Consider the following 21,354-nt stretch of genomic DNA (forward strand, 5'->3'; position numbering starts at 1 on the left):
AGGTTTCTGATGGGTGATGTGGGAGGAGTGGTGTGGTATAGGAAGGGCTGAACAGAAGACTAAAGAATTTCCCAATGAAAATGGGTGATTGTCCTCTTGAAACTGGATGATATTAGAAACACTAGATTCTGCAATGGATCAGAACTATCATAAGCTGAAAATAGCACCAGAAATAATATATGCTTTTATCATTCACATGCTTTTACAGACCAGAGTTTGGATTGTGCCAGGAGTCATAGACTATCTCAGAGAAGTCATAATCCCGTGTGATTAAGTACTTAGTGGTAAATGCATGAAAGAAATATTTTTAAAGAGTACAAGAATAAAATTGTGGTTGCTAATACAACTTTTGGAGTCAGATATACTATATGAATCAAAATCCCAGCTCTACCATGACTAGCTGTGTGGCCTTGAGGAAGTTATTTAACTTCTTTGAGTTTTAATTTCCTCATCTATAAAATGAAGCCTGCCTGACAGGGCTCTTCGGAATATTAAAGCATAGCAGGGAGGGGGGGGATTGGTGAGGGGGTGCTGAGATTATTGAAGAAAACAAAAGGCAAAGGGAAAAATGCAGGCAAACCAAGATGATCCAAGGAGAATACATCTAGACTAATAAGATTAAAAGAGTAACACACTAAAAATATTTGTATGATAATTAACCTAAAATCTCAAGCTAAGTTTTGTCACCCATCCCCAGAGTCCAGTGCCCATAGACACACTCTACCCAGTCCTAGGAGTATGTACGGATTGTTGAACATGGCTAAAATACATGCATTGGATCAGCTTCATGAAATTAGGGATTGATTTTTATCTGTTTTGTTCACTCTCATGCCCAGTGTTTAGTTGTGGAATGAATGAATGCATTGGTGGGATTGAATAAAAGCCCAAAGCCTTGATATTTCAACAAGGGAGGAGGCTGATGAATATATAATGAATATATAAATACCTCTGTGCCTTCTGGGTGATGGTCTATACTGTGTGCAGCTGTGCTGATTCTGTAACCAACAGATGACAAACAATGGATGAGGAAAGTTTCCCTGTTATGTTACTAAAATGCCTTCAACTCTATATTGATACCAATGTACCTGGGGAACAACTGCCTAGAGAGAAGTTCTGTTATTAACAACACATTGCTGAATAGATAGAAGGTGTTACTGTTATGATCTCAAATTAGATGACATGTCAAGAAGACAAAAGTTTGCCCTGAATGTTTTAAAATAAAATATTGCTACAATGTAATAGAGACTTGCTGGATAAGTATTAAAAGTAGACAGAAATTTAATAAATCCTTCTTGTATTGCAGTTGAAGTTCAAAGCCATTAAATTTTAGAAAGAAAGGAAGGGAAGATGCAAGGAGGGAAGAAGGGAGGAAAGAGGAAAGAGAGAGAAGGGGAATAAAATAGGGAAAGGAAGGAAGGAAGGGATGGAGGGAGGGAGGGAGAGAAAGAAGGAAGTAAAATCAACAAAGAGAGCATAGGATGAGATACTTAAACCAAATTGTAAGTAAGCTGAAACCTGAGTTATTTTCTAACTTATTGTCTCTTAAAATATCCTTAGCACAAGTCAAGTTAGGGACTATAAAATGAGTCAAACTGTCACAAAGAACAAAAGTAGTTTCCACTTCACAGCTCTCTGCAGTGTGCCCAGAGCCTTGATCAGTGGGAGTGGCACGCATGCTGGTTATGAGCTCAAGCTTGGGGTAAGAGAGATGACAATTTCGCACCTCACTAGTTCTGTGATTTCAAACAAGCCACTTATCCTGACTGAGGCTATTATTTTTGTTTTTCTGCAAAAGGGAGTTAAGAATATACACCTTGCAGGAGTTTTGTAAAGTTTGATCCAGAATCTTGTACACTCTTTGGGCTCAATGAATGATGACTACCATTTTCATCATCATCATCATTAATATTAATGAGATGTTGAAATATCTCAGATTTGTCATTTAAAAATGTGTTGTATGATTTGGTCTGAAAAATGGAGCTGGGTAATATAGTTACGGCTGGGTCCCCTGGAAGAAAAATCTGAACACTCTATTCCCCTGCAGCAGTTGGGCTGCATAAGTTAGCTTTTATATAGCCTTATGCTCACAAACTGCATGCAACTTTTACTATCCTTTGCAATCAACCTCTGGTTACACCGAATTTTACCTTTTGCTGATGGAGCAATGAGAGCAAAATAAAATAAAATAAAATAAAATACTTGGCCTTGGATCATAAGATGAGCCGTAATTATCGTAATTCCCCAAATCCCAGTCCCAGGTTCAGCCAAACAAACTAGGGTTTCCATGAGGTTTAACAGTGAGTCAACCCTGGAGACATCTGGGACAATTTTAAAACAATCCAAGAATACTTTGTGTTTCTTGTTTTGTACAAAAGAGTGAACTGAAACTGAGGAATAGGGAATGCAAGGCAGTGTCGTGAAGGGAGTAAGGAGTCTTTTAGGTTCTGCTGTAAAAACAAAGTTGATTTGATTCATGAGCTATAGGAAGATTATTCTGCCAACAGAGAACTAAAGAGTGAGGTCAGTTTCAGAGAAAAATGATTAACAAAGTCTATGTGGTTACTAAGGTGGTTGCATGGAGACCTAAAATTTTTTAAATAAAGTAAGAAATGCAGAGTCCAATTCTGAGAGGTCATAGAATAGAACAGAAAGAACACAGACATAGAAATAAAGAGCCCTGGCTCTGTCCATCAGCAATTAAACTGCTTTATGGAAATCACATACATTATTCAAGTGAAGATCTCTAACCCCACAGAATGGTTATAAGGGCACAATAAAAGTGTCTTTTAAAAGAGTGTTTTAAAAACCTCTTCCACTCAAAAAAATACCTGTTAAAAATGTAGCCCTAAATCCTTCCCCTTTTTTTAACCTACAAATAGGTGTTTATTAATCACTAGGTGTTAGTTATTATAAAGGATTCAAAGACCTACCTACAAAACATGTATTCCATGCTTGGAAAATTTAGTTAGAGGGTAAAAACATAAAAGGATATAATTATATAAAGATAAATCAAAACATAATTTGATAAGTTATTAAAAGATTTCTATAGGAGACTGCTGTAGAAATTCATTCATGTTGATGAGAAACTGCTGAAAGCTGGAATAGTCAAGGATAGCAAAATAAAGGATGTTGGATTTGAGATCAGACATGAAGGATGTAAATTGTTAAAATGGAACTGTGGGGGTTTTTATGTTATACTGAAGAGTTAGAAAATTACTTTATGGACACTAAAGAGTATCTAAAATTTTTTTCATGGAAATGAATCTATAGGAAAACTCATTTAGCAAAGGTAGTTTGGAAGGAGAGTATAAGCAAAGAGACTCATAATACATTTGTGATAGTTCAAATACAGTAATGATTGTGAGAATTAAAATGAAACAAAGTTTGTGAGAGATCTTTTGAGAGATTTCTTGAAAAAAAATCTATAAAATCTGACAATTGATTAGGCAGAGAAAGTAAAGGTCTGGAAAAAAATAAGGCAAGAGTGACTGTGGTTTTAAGCCTAGGTTTAGAAAAACAGGACACCATACACTGACCTAGGATTTCAAAAGGAGAATGTTTTGGTAACTTTCGAGAAAAAATTTTCAGTTCGGTACTTAGGGAGTGGTAATAGCTCTAGAAATTAGTACGGGCAGATATGCTCAGAGATGTCATAAAAAAATCAAGGGTAGGCTAGAGAAAATCAGACCAGGAACCAAAAAATTTAGGGCCCTATTCAGCAAATCCCAACTGTTTGTAAATATGTTATATACCTTGCAGACAGGACATCATCCACAATGACATAAGCAGCATATCTTCACATGACTTTAGAAAAATGAACAGCACAATTTGCTTATATGTTACCAAAACCCAAGTGCCCTAATGTTGTTCAACGTGCATGTGGAATATGACAACAAAATAACTTTTGTTATATTACATTCTAAGAATGATGACTTATTATCCTAATAGCTGATAAAAAAAAATACCTTAACTATTGTGGTAGGCAGAATAATGGCCCCCCAAAGATGTCTATTCCTTGAAACCTATGAATATATTACCTTACACAGCATAAAGGACTTTGCAGAGGTGATAAATTTAAGAATCTTGAGATGGGGAGATTATCCTGGTTTATCAGTTGGTCCCAATATAATCACAGGGTCCTTTTTTGGTCGAGGGGGTGGTGGTTAGGAGAATCAGAGTTAGAAATAGATTTGAAAATGTTATGCTTCTGACTTTGAAGATGGAGAAGGTGGCCATGAGCCAAGGAATGCATGCGACCTCTAAAAGCTGGAAAGGGCAAAGAAACACATTCTCCCCTAGAGCTTCTAAAAGGAATGCAGGCCTGTCAACACACTGATATTAGCCCAGTGAGACTCTTGCTGAACTTCTGAACTACAAAACTGTAAGATAATAAATTTGTGCTTTTAAAGCCACTAAGTTAGTGGTAACTTGTTACAGAAGCATTAGGAAACTCATACAATAATATTACATATATTTTCTGAGTAATACATGCTCATTGTAGAAATTTAGAAATTATTAAAAGATGGAAGCAACCTAAGTATCCATCAAAGGATGAATGGATAAAGAACTGGTGCATATATACAATGGAATATGATTCAGGCATAAAAAAGTGAAATCCTGCCATCTGCAACAACATAGATGGACCTAGAGGGTATTGTGCTGAGTGAAATGAGTCAAACAAAGGAAGACAAATGCCATATGATTTCACTTATATGTGGAATCTAAAAATAAAATAAACAAACAAGTAGAACAGAAACAGACTCATAGATACGGAAAACATTTTGACGGTTGTCAGATGGGAGGGGGTTTGGGGGAAGGGTGAAAAGATGAAGAGATTAAGAAAAACAAATTGATAGTTACAGAATAGTCACAGGGATGTAAAGTACAGCATAGGGAATATAGTCAATAATATTGTAATAATTATGTATGGTATCAGATGGCTACTAAATTGATCAAGATATAAATCAATATCAGGATGATATAAATAGAGAAGAATTAGAGAAAAGAAAGACCTAGAAGGTTTAACATCTAATTAATGAGTGTATGTTTGACAGAGAAACAGGATAGGAAAAATGGAGAGGTTATTTCATTGACTTATTTGGATAGAGAGTTTTTTTTGAGATTGCTCACCAAGTATCTATCCAGTAAAATAAAAAAGTGTCAAACCAAGGCACAGTATTGAAATATTTTAGAACACTGGGATTAAAAGACAGTACTAAAAGTTTGGAAAGAAGAAAATGAAAAACTGATCACGTAAGGATAAAAATAAAAAATAAAAAAGCTTTAAAAAAATCCTGAGAAGATCCAAGATGGCAGCAGACTGAGTGGAGGCTACACTGACACTCTCCCGGGACTAATCTGGATTTACAGCTAAAACATAGAAAAACCATCCTGAAAACCAACTGAAAACTAGCTGGAGAGCACCCTCATAACCAAGGAGGAAGACTGGAGACCTCACAGAGACGGGTAGGAAGTGCAGACACGAGAGGGCTGGCTGGGCTCCCACAGGCAGCAGCTGAAGGTCCAGAGGGATATCTCAGCTTTGGGGGTTCCCACTGAGGACTCTGGGGCCTAAACCCCGAGCTAGGCTACCCAGCCAAGAGCACCAGAACTGAGAAAGATGCCCACATAGCATTTGGCTGTGAAAAGCAGCTGGGTTTCTGTCTGCCAGGGAGAGGCAGCTGGAACTACAAGCACCCTCTTAAAGAGCCAACGCACAGTTTCCTGTGCAGCCACTCACCTTGGGTTCCGGCAGAGGGGGAGCAGAGTAGACTGGAGCTGTGTGGGGAGAGCCTGGGGAGAGTCATTCCGTAGACTGTGGGGGACATGTTTCTTGGGAGGTAAGCTTTTGGCTTTTTCCTGAGGGGGCAAGCAATTGCCCCACCCTTCTGGAGAGCCTCTTGCCCTGCCCAGAGGAGTTTCTACAGCCTGAGGCTTGTTAAGAGACTGATAACAACCAGCCGCCCCACCCTGTGGAGCTTCTGCAGCTTGAGGCTCATTAAGAGGATCAGATTAACAAATCTGCAAACTGAGGCAGACCTCAGGGTGCTTTGAGTTTTTGCCTGATCTGTTTGGGACCCCAGCTTTAGAAAAGCAGACTTTGGGGTGCATCTCCATCCTGTCTAAATGCACCCAGCCCCAGCAGTGGAGACTTCAAGCCTGGGGTTGTTGATAGCCCCAAACAGGGTACTCAGGGCCAGTCACAAACTGCATCTGACATTGGCCTGTACCAGAGACACTCCAAAAAGACTGACAATCCCAGCAGATCTACCTAACATTTAGCCAAAATGGGGATACCAAAAAACAAGCCCCAAATGAAAGAACAAGATAAGTCTCCAGAAAAAAAGTCAAGTGAAACAGAGATTTTAAAAACCCTGAAAGAATTAAGATGATTCTCAATTAATCTAAATGCCCCTCAAAATAAAATTCAACACCATTTAAGGAAAAAAATAAAAATTCACAAACTCATCTGTAATATTCATAATGTCCAGCAACCAAAGAGGTCTAGATGGGCAAAGCAGCTTGGAAATATGACACATACAATTAGACTGGGGAAAGGTCGAAATTCAAAATCTGAAGTACAGTTTCTATTGAATGCATATGGCTTTCACAGCATTGTAAAGTCGAAAAATAGTAGATCAAACCATTTTAAGTATGGGACTATTTGTGTGTGTGTATAGTAATATAACTCTTACAATTATATAAAAAAAACGAAAAATTTCAAAAATAGGTTAAAAAATTTGAACAGAACTTTCTCAAAAGAAAATACATAAATGGCCAATAAGCAGGAGTAAAAATATTCCACAATATCAGTAATCAAAGAAACACAAATCAAATCCACAATAAAGCATTCCTACACATGCATTTAGAATGAATGGCAAAAAATTTTAAACTGTCAATATTCTTTTTTTTTTTTAAATGAAATTCAGTGGAAACTCTCAAACATTGATGGTGGGGTGTAAAATGGTACACCACTTTGGAAGACAGTTTGGTAATTTGTATTAAAGTACACTTACAATTTGACCCAGTGATTTCATTTCTAGGTGTTTACCAAAAAAAACTGAAAACATATGTCCACAAAAAGTCTTGTATACAAATATTTATACCAGCTTTATTCATAATGACTCCAAAGTGGAAACAACCTAAAGGTCCATTAACAGGTAATAAATAAACAAATTATAAATCTACTCAACCCCCAAATAGAAGAGGAATGAATTACTGACACATGCAACAACATGAAGTTTCAATAACATTATGTTGACTAAAGAAAACCAGAAACATATATAAAATCTAGAATAGGCACAATGGATCTATAGTGGCATCAAGCAGGTCAGTAGGTGCATGAGGCTGAGGAAAGGGGAGGAAAATTGACAACAAATGGGCATGAGGAACTTTTTGGGGTGATGGGAATCTATATCTTAATTCAGGTGATGGTTATATGGGCTTATATATTTATTTGCCAATGTCTATTGTTCACTTAAAATATATGCATCTTATTCTATGTAGTTTATATTTCAATAACATTGATTTTAAAAGAAAAAAATTAAAAACATAAAAATCACCTATGTACCTCTCACTCAATTTTGTGAAAATTACTTCTAGTTTTTCCAAAGTTTCTATGCACTATTTGATACCATTTTCTCTAACTGTACCACTTATAATCAGCTTATCATGTCATCAATAATTATTTGTAGACATTAAGTAACTTAATGAGCCCTGCTTTATTATTTTAATAAAAAATTACCTTAGAGTTTAGATTTTCAAGTTTTCATTTTTATAATTAATATCCCAATGATCATCTCTGCACTTAAAGTTTTGCCCACATTTGTATCATTTCTTTGGGAAAGAGTTCTAGAAAAACAGTATTAGGTTAGGTTAAAGGATAAAAGAAGAAGATATTTATGTCACTCCTATTTTTCTGGAAATTGCCTTATAAGAATTCTACTTAAAAGCTTAGCCACATTGACAAATCTGGCCTGTGATTCTTATTTCAAGATATGTTTTGATTAATGAGGCTCTTAGGAATTAGGGCAAGACCTCAAGGAACAGTTAACAAAAGATAGCTGCAAAATGCCCATTGAAGGTCTGTTCTATTGCTGCTAGACTCTTTGCTTTGTGAAGTCATATAAAGATTCATCTGTGAACATCAGTTGTAGGAGCTGGAGTGGAGCTGAATTATTCCACTGACTCCTTATGGTCACTCCCTTTATTTCTTCAGGTCTCACTCAGATTTCTCCTTATCAGAGGTCTTCCCTAGCCTCCCTTTGTAATTTGAAGACCCTCAACCTCCTCAAAGCGCGCGCGCGCGCGCGCGCACACACACACACACACACACCAATTACTCCTTCTCTCCCCTAAGCCCCAACATATATTTTTGTTCATTACTTATCATTTTTGTTCATTACTTATCATAATCTGACATCTGCCACACACACCATCTTCACCCCCAGGAGAAAGTAAGCTCCACGAGAGCAGGGATTTTGTTTTGTTCACTGTCGTATCCCTATTACCTGGGATATAACAGGTAGTAGGTGAATGACTGCCTCAGAGTAGCCCTCAACTATTTGTTGAATGCATGCTTGAATGATTGGGGATTGAGGAACTTTAAGTTGTTGACAGAAAATCCTGGAGGAAAAAACTAGATTTGGTATTGTGTTTGTGAAGAGAAAAACAAAACAAAGCAAACAACTCTTAGGGGAAGAATGTCTACTGGAATGTTTAAGTTTTAGCTAAGAGTCGTGTTTAAACTATTTGCTATAAGTTTATGATGAAAACTCAGCACCTACTTCTCATTCCCTCTACACAACCTTTAGTTAAATCTACAATGTATGTGTGGATTTGAGGGTGAAATATGAAATGGGCCAAGCTCTACAGCAAGTTTGACAAGGAAATTCAGAGTCAAACAGTAAAGCACTTATAAATAAATTTAAGAAAAGGCAATTCCTGACTCTTTAGTTCTTAGCCATAAAGTTGTAAACCACTCATGATTATGGGTACACTACTTTTAACTTACACACACTTAGGTATATTTATTATATTCTTCAGAGTCACGCAAAAGATACTAGAACAGAATAAATAACCAAAGGCACTGAAGGTAAATGATGACTTAAGGTCTTAAAATTCATGAACCATTCAGATAGTAAGTCCATAAACTCTTGAAAGGTATATTGGAAATAGACAAAAGTCACAAGTAATAAAGAGTATTCAACATGACCATATTTTCTATTTAAAGTTTTATATTAAAAGCTATTTAGTTCCTCCTTTATCCTGACTAGGTAAGGCTGAGAACACCACAAAACGAGTATTTCCACGGGAAGGCATTTTCTCACCAGCATAATAATACATTTTATAGATTCCTTGATTATGGTAGTAGTAAAAGGTACAGATGATAGCTTATTAATTCAAGATTTCTGTCTGATGAAATCAACAGTTACCATATTTCCTTGATTCTAAGATGCCATTGACTGTCATATGCACCATTAATTTAATAACAACTATGAACACAAAAATAAACAAACTTGCTAAGTGTTCACACTGACTATGAGATGCATTATAACTATGGAAAAAGTCAATTATGGGCAAAGTTCATCTTATCATTTAGGAAATACTGTACTTTGAAAATAGAAGATTGAATTCAGCAAGTTCATTGCTTACTGGTCTTGAGACCTGCATCAAAACATTGGCTCTTTGTAACTCTCAGATGTCTGGCTCTAAAAGGAGACCATTCTCTTCTTCCCTATAAGGTGAAGGAAGGAAAGGACTGAGGAAGAAAAGAGCAGATCAGGTGATCTTTGAAGGATCATTCTAGCTCTAAGGTTGTGGTTCCATGTTTTTTTTTTTTCTTTATTTTTTCCCATCATCCCCTATACCCTCTTCCACCTCCATCCACTCCCCTCCCCACCCCCGCAATCACCACACTGTTGTCCATGCCCATGGGTTCTTTCTCTCTCTTTTTTCTTTTTTTCTTGATAATATAGTTATTGAAAGGGAGAAGATCCTAATTTGATTAATTCATGCAAATCCTTGTGTTAATTTTCATTCTCATCTAAATCTTTATCAAAGTTCTTAGAGCATTACTACCTTTGTAACCCCTGATTTTCAGAGGGCCCTTGAAGTTGTTGATTTTAGGACTTGGTAAGTCATTCTTCATAAAATCTTCGACGACAAGCTCCAATAGCTAAAGTAGACACAGCTTCCAATGAACAGGACGGCAGCTCCACTTCTAATAAGTTAATCCAATGGTTTTTGTCATGAGCAAAACAAGAAATCATGTTTTTAATCATACTAAAAGGTCTCTGCATTTTGTTAACATCTGGAGTTCAATCACTTCTGTGCTAAAAACCGGGGAATGCTTCAGCAGGGCATAAATCTTGCCCCTCATTGTACATGCGATCCAGATGCTGGAGGAGAATTAACGTTCGTTTGTAACACATCTGGTGGCGGCAGCTTTGAGTAAACTCTAATAGAAAGAGTGCGGAACTAACGTGGCATTACACCTTTCCTCGGGCCAGGGGTTCTAGACTGAAGGTAAAAGCCTGCAGGTGTCCCTTGGGGCTTAGCAATAAACTGCACTAATCAGCTCTGGCATTGTGTTAAGTGCAGGGTGTTTTGAATTTTCCACAGAAATTTCACAGCCCAGTAACTCTACATTCCAACTGTCTACTTTTGACAACTCTTTAGATTTGCCACCATCTTGAAACACCAAACAAAGGAAAGGCCCAGAGTCACTGTCAGGGTTGGGCTATCCCAAAAGCTGGAAGGGGGCAGATCATAACCAGTGCAGTAGTGAACAAATGACAAGACTGGCCTAATTGTAGAAATTAGAATTGACTTGGAATCTGCCCTACAGGCAATCTGGTGGAGTTGAAAGAGCCTTGAATTTGAATTGGGACATCTGAACTTAAGTCTCACCTCTGGTATGTGTGCAGAAGTTCAAAATTATCTGAGTTCCAGCTTCCAAATAAGATGATGGCTTTTTGTAAGAAAAGGATGAAGTCCAATTTCTTAGAATAACATTTTAATTCACTTTGTAACATAGTCTTCCTTTCCAACCTCCTTTATCCTCAACATACACTTGGGTTTTAAACTACCACAAATATCTTGCTTTTTAAAAACCTGTACCATACTTTTGTGCTTTGGAGCCTTTGTCCATGCTCTTGCTACTGGTTTTCACGCTTTACTTCAGTTTATTTGCTGACCTTTTATTTCCCACATAGCTCTAAGTCTCCCCCATAAAGCACTGGTACATGTCTCCATTATTGAATTTTCCATGGAGCATCATATATTGCGAATGGTTCTTTGTGCCTATCTCCTTGGCTAGACTTTGATCCCACTTCATGAGAATCTGTGACAGAAAAGGTGATGTCTATTGGAAGCATTCAATAAAGTCTGAGAGATACATTTCATGCTGTTGCAGATGGCTTCCAATTTAATCAGACTTCTATGAGAAAATTATTTCTGATATCCAAATGATGGGGCATGAAAAAGCTGCTGGACAACTGGAGGGTTTATATTAGGGTGTAAAAGAACATCTAGGTAACTATAAACATGTCTTGTGAGGGCACTGTGCTAAGATGCTCCCCCATGAGAGTAAACAAAGATCAGAATCACATCTCCCCATTCACACTCTGCCTGGCTCTTGTGCTCATTGAGGGTGAAATCTTCCACCTTATTCAAAGTTTTCTTGTTTAAGTTGGTGCAGACTGTATGGTGGAATTTTATGAGTTAAATGTGCATATAATGTGACTGCACTAATCATGTGTTTTGAATTTGGTATTTGTAACTATAAACTAGAATGCCAGAAGAAGCTACTTGCCAGTTTAGACTTAAAAATTGCCACACCACCAAATGAACCATATAGAAGAAGGGAAAAAGACATGAACACTGATAATTGTTTATCATCTCATTTTTTTAAAAAAAAGGTGACCTAAAAAAGTAAGATTGACAAGGGTATTGACGTCTTAAAGAGACAGACCTCTAGTGGTGATAAGATCCTGAAGTAACTTCACTTTGCTTTTAGATAGCATTTATGTTTTCCCTAGTACTTTCATATATCTCATTCATTCATTCATTTGTCTTCTCTGCCCACCTGTGAAGTAATGCCCAAAGTCAAGCCTAGGGAAGAAGAAAAATCAAACTATGACTATACTAATCTAAAAATAGCCAGACAGAATTCATCAGTTGTTAAATAGAAAATTTTTCCAAGTAAACTTATAAATGCTTATTGTGGAAAAGAGCTTAGATTGAACAAGACATATTCAATTCAGGTTTGATGGATAAATAACGAAGAGTAGACATCTTTTTATCTGTTTAAAAGAGATCTGAGGCGTTTTTTAGATAAACTATTCATTTAAACTCTTCCAAGACATGTATTTTAGGCATAACTCTTATATAAAACATAGAGTTATGATTAAGCATGATTTTTTAAATAGGTGAGTTGTCCACTTATATTTATGGGAGCTAGTCTTGTTTGGTCTTACTTCTGTCATTCATGTCATACTTTCTGTTTTTATTGCTTTCATTAAAAAGTTTGCTCTACATGACCTATTTTCTTCCCTTTGGTCTCTGTTTATGTGTTCCTGATTTTTAAAACTCTTAATAAAATGGGAATGATAGTTACATTTTATAATGCAAAGAAGTATATATCTGACTTAATGGGATACTTTTATCAAATATTTAAAAAATTTGTAATTCCAATGATATTTAAACTGTTCCAGAGAAAAATTTCTACTAATGTCATGGATGAGACATAAATGTTTATTATCATTACTTTCATTTAACCCTGTCCTTAAGGTATTAGCCAAAACAATTCAATAAGAAAAATAAACTAGGGTCTAAAAAAGGAAAGAAGGTAAAATTATCATTATTTGCAGATGACATGATTGTATACCTGGAAAAAGAACAAGGGAATACATTTTTAAAAAAGTATTCTATCAATAAGAGAACTCTGCAAGGTGCTTGGGTAAAAAATTAGTGTACAACGACAGCCGTTCCACATATAAACAAAACCCAACTGGGTGATCTACAGGAGAAAAGATCCCATTTACAAAAGCAATAACAACAAAATCTAGGAATACACTTAAGCAGAAATAAATTAGATCAATGTGAAGAAAATTTGAAAATTTGAAAATCACAAAATACACACACATGTTCATATGCATATACATCACACACATGCATACATACACACTTGAACATGTACTTGGAAATGAATATACAAAAAATATTTAAGAACTCAATGTCACCTCAGTTAATTTATAAATTTGATGTATTTGTTTTAGAGGATAGGCTAATTGACTCTAAAGATCATCAAGAAAAATAAGCAAGTAAAAATAGCCAGAAAATTTCTGAAAAACTAAAGCAAAACAAGAAAACTATTTCTACCAGGTTTTGACAACTACTACAAATCTAATCAAAATAAAAATTTTGCTATTTGCACATGAATTAGACAGCCCATGAAAGAGAAAAGAAAATACGGAAACAGATCCAAATATATACAGTAATGTAGTAAAGATACAGGGAACATTTCAAAATGGCATTGAAAATATGGATTTCATAATAATTTGTGATGAGAAACTTGGGTAAACACCAGAAAAAAAAAAACAACTGGATTCCTGTCACTCAGCAGAATAAATTTAAAATAGATCAAACATCTAAGAGTAAAAAATGAAATCACAAAAGTAGCAAAAGAAACTATGAAAAAAAATTTTATTCTCTCAAGTGAGAAAAGTTTCTCTAAGTATAAATAAAATCCAGAAGCCCTATAAAATGCATAAATTGATTATATATAATTTTTAAATTTTTATATGGCAAGAATCACAATAATCAAAGTCAAAAATCAAACAAAAAATTGAGAGAAAATGTTTGCATGAGAAACAAAAAGCTAATTTCTCTAATATGTAAAGAATTTCTACTAATCAATAAGGATAAAAACCAACAATCCAATAGCCTAATGAGTGGAGACTGGGAACAGACAGAGCACAGAAAAGGAAATGCAGACAGCTCTTCAATATATAAAAAAAGTTCAAGGAATGCTACTTTAAATTTAATCTTCCAGATTTAAAATGCTATTTTTAAATCTAGAAGATTGGCAAAATTCAGAAAGTACGATAACTCTGTATTGGCCAGGGTTCAGGGAAAGAAACATTTCCACATACAGACCGCATGCACTGAAATCAATAAAACCTGTTTGCAGGGCATTTTGACCATACTTATCAAAATTACAAATACAAGTACCCTTTAACCAGCAATTCCACATTTAGGACTACGGCCTACAGATTTACTCACACATGTGGTAAAGTGATATATAAACAAGATTATTTACTGCAACCTTGTTTATAAAAGCAAAATATGGTAACCATTTAAATATCCATCAGTAGAGTACTGCTTATACAAATTGTAGTGCATAGATATAATGGTATATTATAAATAGAAAGTAAAGAAAAAAGTTTTATGTACAGATATATGATCTCCAAGATATGTTGTTTTTTTAATTCTCACCACCTGAGAACAGGATATCTTTTTTATTGATTTTAGAGAGAGAGGAAGGGAGAGAGAAACATTGATCAGTTGCCTCCATGCCTCACCTGGATTGAGCCCACAACCTAGGTATATGCCCTGACCTGGAATGGAAACCTCAACTTTTTTGGTGCATGGGATGACGCGCCAATGAACTGAGCCACCTGGCCAGGGCTCCAAGATATGTTTTTAAAAGAAAGAAGAAAAAAAAAGGATAGAGAATATTGTGTATAATATACAAATATTTGAGTAAAAATTGGAAGAGAGATAGAAACATAAAATAGATATCTTACCCCTGGCCACTATAGCCTACATTTCAATGGCATCAGATTACTACTTATTATTCTCCACACCCACCTTGTGTGAGAGCCACCATACTTCTGATTACTACATTCTTCCTTCTGTAGAATGTCCTTCTATTATCATCATAATTAGCTAGTTAATATTATTAATAGGAAGAGAGCAAAGGGAAGGTGAGATATTATAAGCATGGTCATCTGGCAGCTTCACCAGGAAGCTACAGCTTCACACTCCCCAGGAAACCACCAGTTCATTCCCTGTAATCACTGGGGCAAGGGATCAAACAAATGGGGAGATGGGCACATGGCCAGTCAAGTCAGGGTGAGGTAGGAAAGGTGCTTGCCTGTCAGTCTAGCCTGAGAAAAACATCATTGGCTAGGAGAGTGGACCTCATCAAAGCGCATGAAAACTTGGAAGGGTAAGACCCAAGAGAAAGAGTTCCCCCTCCCTTTTGCTCTCTCTTGCTTGCTCTTACTTCTTTGTTCCAGCTCGCTCTCTAGCTCCGTGACCAGCACTCACCTGTGTGCTTGTCTCCACAGCCATGTGACTTTAAGCAGCCGCATAGCTCATGGCCATGCGGGACCCACATGCAATGGACTGCAGCTGGGAACACAAGCTAAGCTAGCCAGATGCTGGACTGGACTTTAATATGCAGCAGAAATTCTGGGTAGTAGCCTTAATTCTAGTCCTACTAAAGACAAGATTGGACTACTTCCATGGCCAGACAGAGATGGTACCTTAGAAGGGAGCCCCCTTAATTTCACATCATCAGTAAAGCTTTCCATGACACCCCATCCTCCCAGGGGGCCTCAGGAAATTCTTTTCCCCACGATACCGCAAGAGTTCCACTTCTACTGATAACACTTCATCTTTATTTTTGCTTGTTAAAATTCAACCCATCTTTACATAGATCCTCCTGTAAATTAATCTTTCTTTTCTTTCAGCATTACCATCTGATTCCTAGGGGTTTTTTCCCTAATAAAAGGTAGTAAAATCTATTAAGTCTACATAATGCTGGAAGAAAAGGGATAGGAAAAAGGAGCAGCTACTAAAAACAAGTCTGTCAGACACTTTAATTACCTATGTTATTTAACTGTATAGCAACCATATAACTCTATTATTCCAGTCACAAATATTGAAACTAGCTTGAGGAGATTAGAGAATGTTCCCAGTGTCCCAAATCTAATAATTGGATGTGCAGAGGTTCAGACTCAGGTATCCAAGATCCCAAAGATTTTCTTGTTCCTCCATACAGCCTCGTACTTATGAGATCTCTGCCACTTTTCTCTAGAGACGATCTTTGAGATCTTCTAATTCAACACCTTTGAATTACAAATGAGAAAAAGAAAGCTGGAGAGGTTAAGTGCTTTGCAAACTAGTTAGTGTCATTGGAATTAGATGGAAGATCTATAAAAGCACATGTGTGTAATTAGGACTAGGGATGTAAGGTCAACCTGGTACTTTACACTTTTATAGTAGAATTTAGAATTAACAGGATAATTGATAGTCTTTAAAATTAAAATGTTATCACATACCACAGACTGAAGAGGTTCAGGAATGAAAAGCATAAACATCTGAGAATGAATGTCCATCTGTGAAAATTAATGTCTGTCCATGACATTTATAAGAATGCTTTAGTGTAATTAATTCTTTGCCAAGCATCTTTCTGTGCTAACACAAAATGAGTTCTTGACATCTGATACAAAGTCCATGTGCCCGATGATAAAATCCGGAGGTCTCCAGTGCTTGCTTGCCTCCTCCCTCCAATATCTGGCTCCCATCCCACAGCCTCTACCACTCTGGCTCAGGAAGTAGGCAATTTCCTGCCCTGGCTGAGCCGGATATTAAGACCTCTTTGTTCCTTATCTCTGAGAAATAACACCTCTCTGTAATAGTCCAAGTGGCCGGCTGACTCATGGTCATACCTACCAAGTAAAGGACTGTCTGTTGTTCTTTAACATTAGTGTTGATGGAGGCCAAACAAGTTGCACACATTCTAATTGTAAAATGTTGTGGGGCGCTATGTAGCACACTGGATTATTACAGTTTGTAGTTTGTCTGACATGAGGATAAAGGAGATTTTTAAAAGAGCTATAAAGCTAGAGGACCTTCCTTTCTGTGCCTCCCTGCCCCCCAACTCATCCACAAACAAGCCTACCATTTTATGTCAATTTTCATCTTTGGAAGCATCCTCTCTCATATGGGACATCGTAAATGGATTCATTCATATTAGTACAGACTAAACTGAAACTTGAGGCTGTGTAACATGAGCAATTTGACTATTCTCGTTGGAGGCAATACATACAGAGATAACAACTGCTGACAACTTCTTGGTACATCCCAATGTATAAAGACACATGACATATCGATCTGTACACATAGGCTGTGTTCTCTACTTAACTGATGGTTAGTAACACCATCTGCACATCCACAGCTTGTCCAGTTTCCAGGCTTCTTCCATTTGGTGGAATGTTCTTAATACAGTATTCCTACTCAACACTTCAAAGCCCTTTCAAAACATTTCACTTTTCATGTAATGCATGCCCTACATTCCAGCTTCTTCCTTTTGGAGCTCTGATATCAGGAAAAGCTAAAAACAGTTCATCATGATAACCAAGCACTGAAAATAAAATTTAGAATAAAAATGTAGGGAGCACAATTTGCCCTCCTCCTCTACTAGCAGCATTAAAAGAATCAAAATATATTAGAGCTAAGAACTCTTAAAGCAGCATTTTAAGTAGTGGGATGAAAGGTTCCAAGGTAAAGGAAACTATACAGGGATGCTGACTGAGCCACCAGGAGAAGACCCAGATTAGATGGGCAGATCAGGAAGAAACAGAACACAAGATTAAATAAGTAGGGGGCTGAACAAATTTACAGACCTTGAAATTTCCACTGCAATTTGTGGATCAATTTTCTACTTTCTTGGAAATTTAGACATTAAATCATATAATTTAGGTTTGGAAAGAAACTCAGGATCTCAGGTTTTATTTCTTTCCTTCATAACACTTACTTTAGTTGTAATTTTTTTTTAATTTAATTTAAAAATCCTTGCCATCCACTAGATTGTAATCTTTATAGCATCTGGAACAGTTGGCAGGTATACAGTAAGTACTCAAAAACTATCTGTTGAATGAATGAGGTCATCTGAATTAACTTCTACACAGAGATAATGTAGAAGATAGAGATGTTATCTTTTTTATAGCCTCTTGAGCAGTTGACCCTCCTCCAACCATGGTCTCTATGAATACCTCAGTGACAAAGCCTGAGCATCAGCAAGGCATCCCATGCCCTTGTTAGGCTGCCATTACTGAGTTGGAGCCAACTTGTTTTAGAAGAAGGGGCATGGTTACTAGGATATTTTAGGTCAAAGGACATGAGAATATTGAATGCTTCTGTTGTTTCTGGCAGGCACTAGGCTTTAGGTAAGATACAAGGAAAGGAAATATATGAGGGCCTTTCTTCACTCCTCAAAAAGCCTTATGGAATTAGACATTACACATTTTCCATATAAAGTAACTGAGGCTAAGCTTTGAGTTCTTTATGCAAGACAACATAGTATTGAAATTGATTTGAAACCAAGTCTGGCTTGGAAGCTCAGATTCTTCCTAACTTGCTATACCGCCTCTATTAAAAACTATAAAACAGAAATGCTACCCTCAAATAAGTCACAATATAGCTGGAGACAGATTTGTAAACACCCATACAATGTTTATCACAAGTATGTAGAATGCACTAAGCACAAAGAAGAAATCCATTAGTTCAGCCTGGAATTCGGAAATGTTAGGAAGGTTTCACCAGAGAAGCCTTCTGACCTGGGTTGTGAAGGTGATTGTCAGGTGGAATCAACCTGACTCATCAGAAAGTCTCCAAGAAGAAGGAGTCCAAGAACTCAATGAAGACAGAAGACTTTCTCATTGGGACATAATATGTTCCAGCCAGTCTGGGGACACACCCAAGTTAATATGTAATGTCTTCAGTGGGGTTTCTAGAAGTATTTGTTTGCTTGATTCTTAAGTACCCCCTTAAATCCCTCCACCTATATGCAAATGTACACACACACACACTACTATCACCACCACCACCTCCACCACCACCACCACCACCTCCATCACCACCACCACCACCACCACATACATCACCTTGTCATGCCTAGCAGATTACTTCAGTGCCCTTTCCACTACACTCACTGACTCTGAGCATTAATAAACAAGGCACTCAGTTTATGTGATTATAAGAATATAACCAAAGGAATTTTAAATGCCAGATGTGGTTAATTTAACTGACTTCAATGTTACAGACACTTCTATAGCACCAAAACTTAGGACAGGGGGTAAATACAGACTAGGCAGCAGTAGAGAAATTTCCTGAACTTCTCAAGGGCTTAACAGAAATTGGCAAATGCTCTTTGCGATTTGCTTTTAACGTGGGTGGAACCAGTCTCTAATGGAAACAGATACCTTCCTGTATGCTTATTGCATGTAAAAAAAAAAAAAAAGAGGACTGTCTGGCTATAAATCACACAGACCATCTCACCTTCTTGCTTAGAGGAGACTCAACAGGGAATTTAAAATTAAAATTCCAGCTTGTTCATTACACAGAAAACTATCCAATACTAATGGGCTAACAGCAAATCAAACTTGTTGATATTATAGTATTCAAACAAAACAACAGGGGTGGAGATGTTCAGTAAGTAGCTGATTTGTAATTATTTGCTTAGCTGTTAACAGGCACTGTGAGAATAATGACCTTTGGAAGAAAGCATTGCTACTCCTGAACAATGCCCCTCTCACTCAATAGACTTTGAGTCTCTGGCAGCAAACATTAAATTTTAAGTTTCTTCCACTCAACACAATCAACAGCAGCCAATGAAGCAGAGAGTGACTGTGTACCCAAGATGAACTGGATATAACACCCACTTTATGGCTCATCAATGATACTGAGGCTGAGGGAGGCACCCATCAGGGATTTGGGCACAATTGTGCTACCAGGTTAAGAAAAATACTGAAAAATGATGGTGGGAAGTGATATTAACAGTGTGTGGAAAGAAATCTAATTTGAGAGTGGACCTGATCTCCTTAGTCTTGAACTTGGTATCATCAAATTCCCAACGCTCTTTGGTTTATATAACTGGGTAGTCTTAATGAGGTCATGGAAGATGATGTGGGGGCTTTAGAGAGTGAGTGCTGCTGCTCCTGAAGAGAATTCAGAGGATTTTTCAGAGCAAAGAGCTTTAACATGCTCAAAAGAGCCAAAAAGACTTCTCAAAAAGAGCTTCTAGAAACAGGAACACAGCAGTGAAGTTACATAAATGCCGAAAGCACCGGCCTCTAAGAAAGTGAATGAAGAAGAAAGGGGAAAAGAGACATCTTTAGAAAAACTCAGCTCTGTCTGGATTCACAGAAGGAGGCAGAGAAGTATTAACCCAGGAAGAGAAAGCCGAGGAAACTATGCCTTTGAACAGCCTGGTCTTTCTCCTAAGTGTTGACATTAACTTCCTTAGGAAAAATAATCTTGGAACTTTAGAACTAGAAGGAATATTAAGAGATCATCTACCTCTACCCATTATCATACAGCTGAGGAAACGGAGAGACCAGAGGTAGTGAATGACCCAAGGCTGCACGGCTAGTAACTGGTAAACCAGTACTAGAGCTCATCTTTCAGACTCTGGTGTTCTCTGGTTTAGGATCAGAACACTCTGGATCTAGAACATTCCTATACCAACTAACTGTTATATACCAAAGAGATTCCGGGAGCTCTTTACCCAGTTTTCTCTTCTGCCCTGTTTCATAGAATTATTAGAATAAAATGAAGACAAAGCATGTAGCATTAAAAAAATAAAGGATTCCTACCAGATGGTATTTCCTAGGTTAGGAATGGGAATTAACTTTGTATCTTTTCCAGGTTTCTAGCATAGATATTACATAAATAACAATGAAATGAAATACTTCCATTTTCATAAACTCAAAAATAACCAAAGACTTTATACAACAGGAAAGCTATCTGGCAGGGCTATTTCCAAGAAGGCTATGTTATGTTTTCAAAACAGTAAATGTACTCTTTGAGATAAAGCAATACCCCTCTGCAACAGTCTTTGACCTAGTAAGAATTTGAAGTAGAGAGCTGGTTGGAGGGGAAAAAAAGGATAACATTTCCAAACTTTGGAACTTGACGAATAATTTCTAATTACTATGCAACACATTTCCCTATTTTAGTAGGAGGAAACCCTACTGAAACTAATCTTTCCTACATTAGCAAATTAAATAAATTTTTAAAGATATACAAGACCACTCAGTCATTTGCATTTCAGTCAATGCAACTGAAATCTTCTTTAAAATATTATTATCATTATTAATCAACTCATTCATCAGGTATTTCAGTCAAGTTATAATTCAGTTTAAGGTTAGCATTTGAATTTTCTAAAAATAGAAGTACTCAACTGATACAACCTGATATTGTTCTTTGGCTACCTAGTTTTATGTGGAAGAACACATACCAAATATCTGGATTCATAAAATTTTGGCCTTTAAAAATTTA

This window comes from Miniopterus natalensis, chromosome 19, assembly GCF_054644295.1.
Source record: "Miniopterus natalensis isolate mMinNat1 chromosome 19, mMinNat1.hap1, whole genome shotgun sequence".
Taxonomy (NCBI): Eukaryota; Metazoa; Chordata; class Mammalia; order Chiroptera; family Miniopteridae; genus Miniopterus; species Miniopterus natalensis.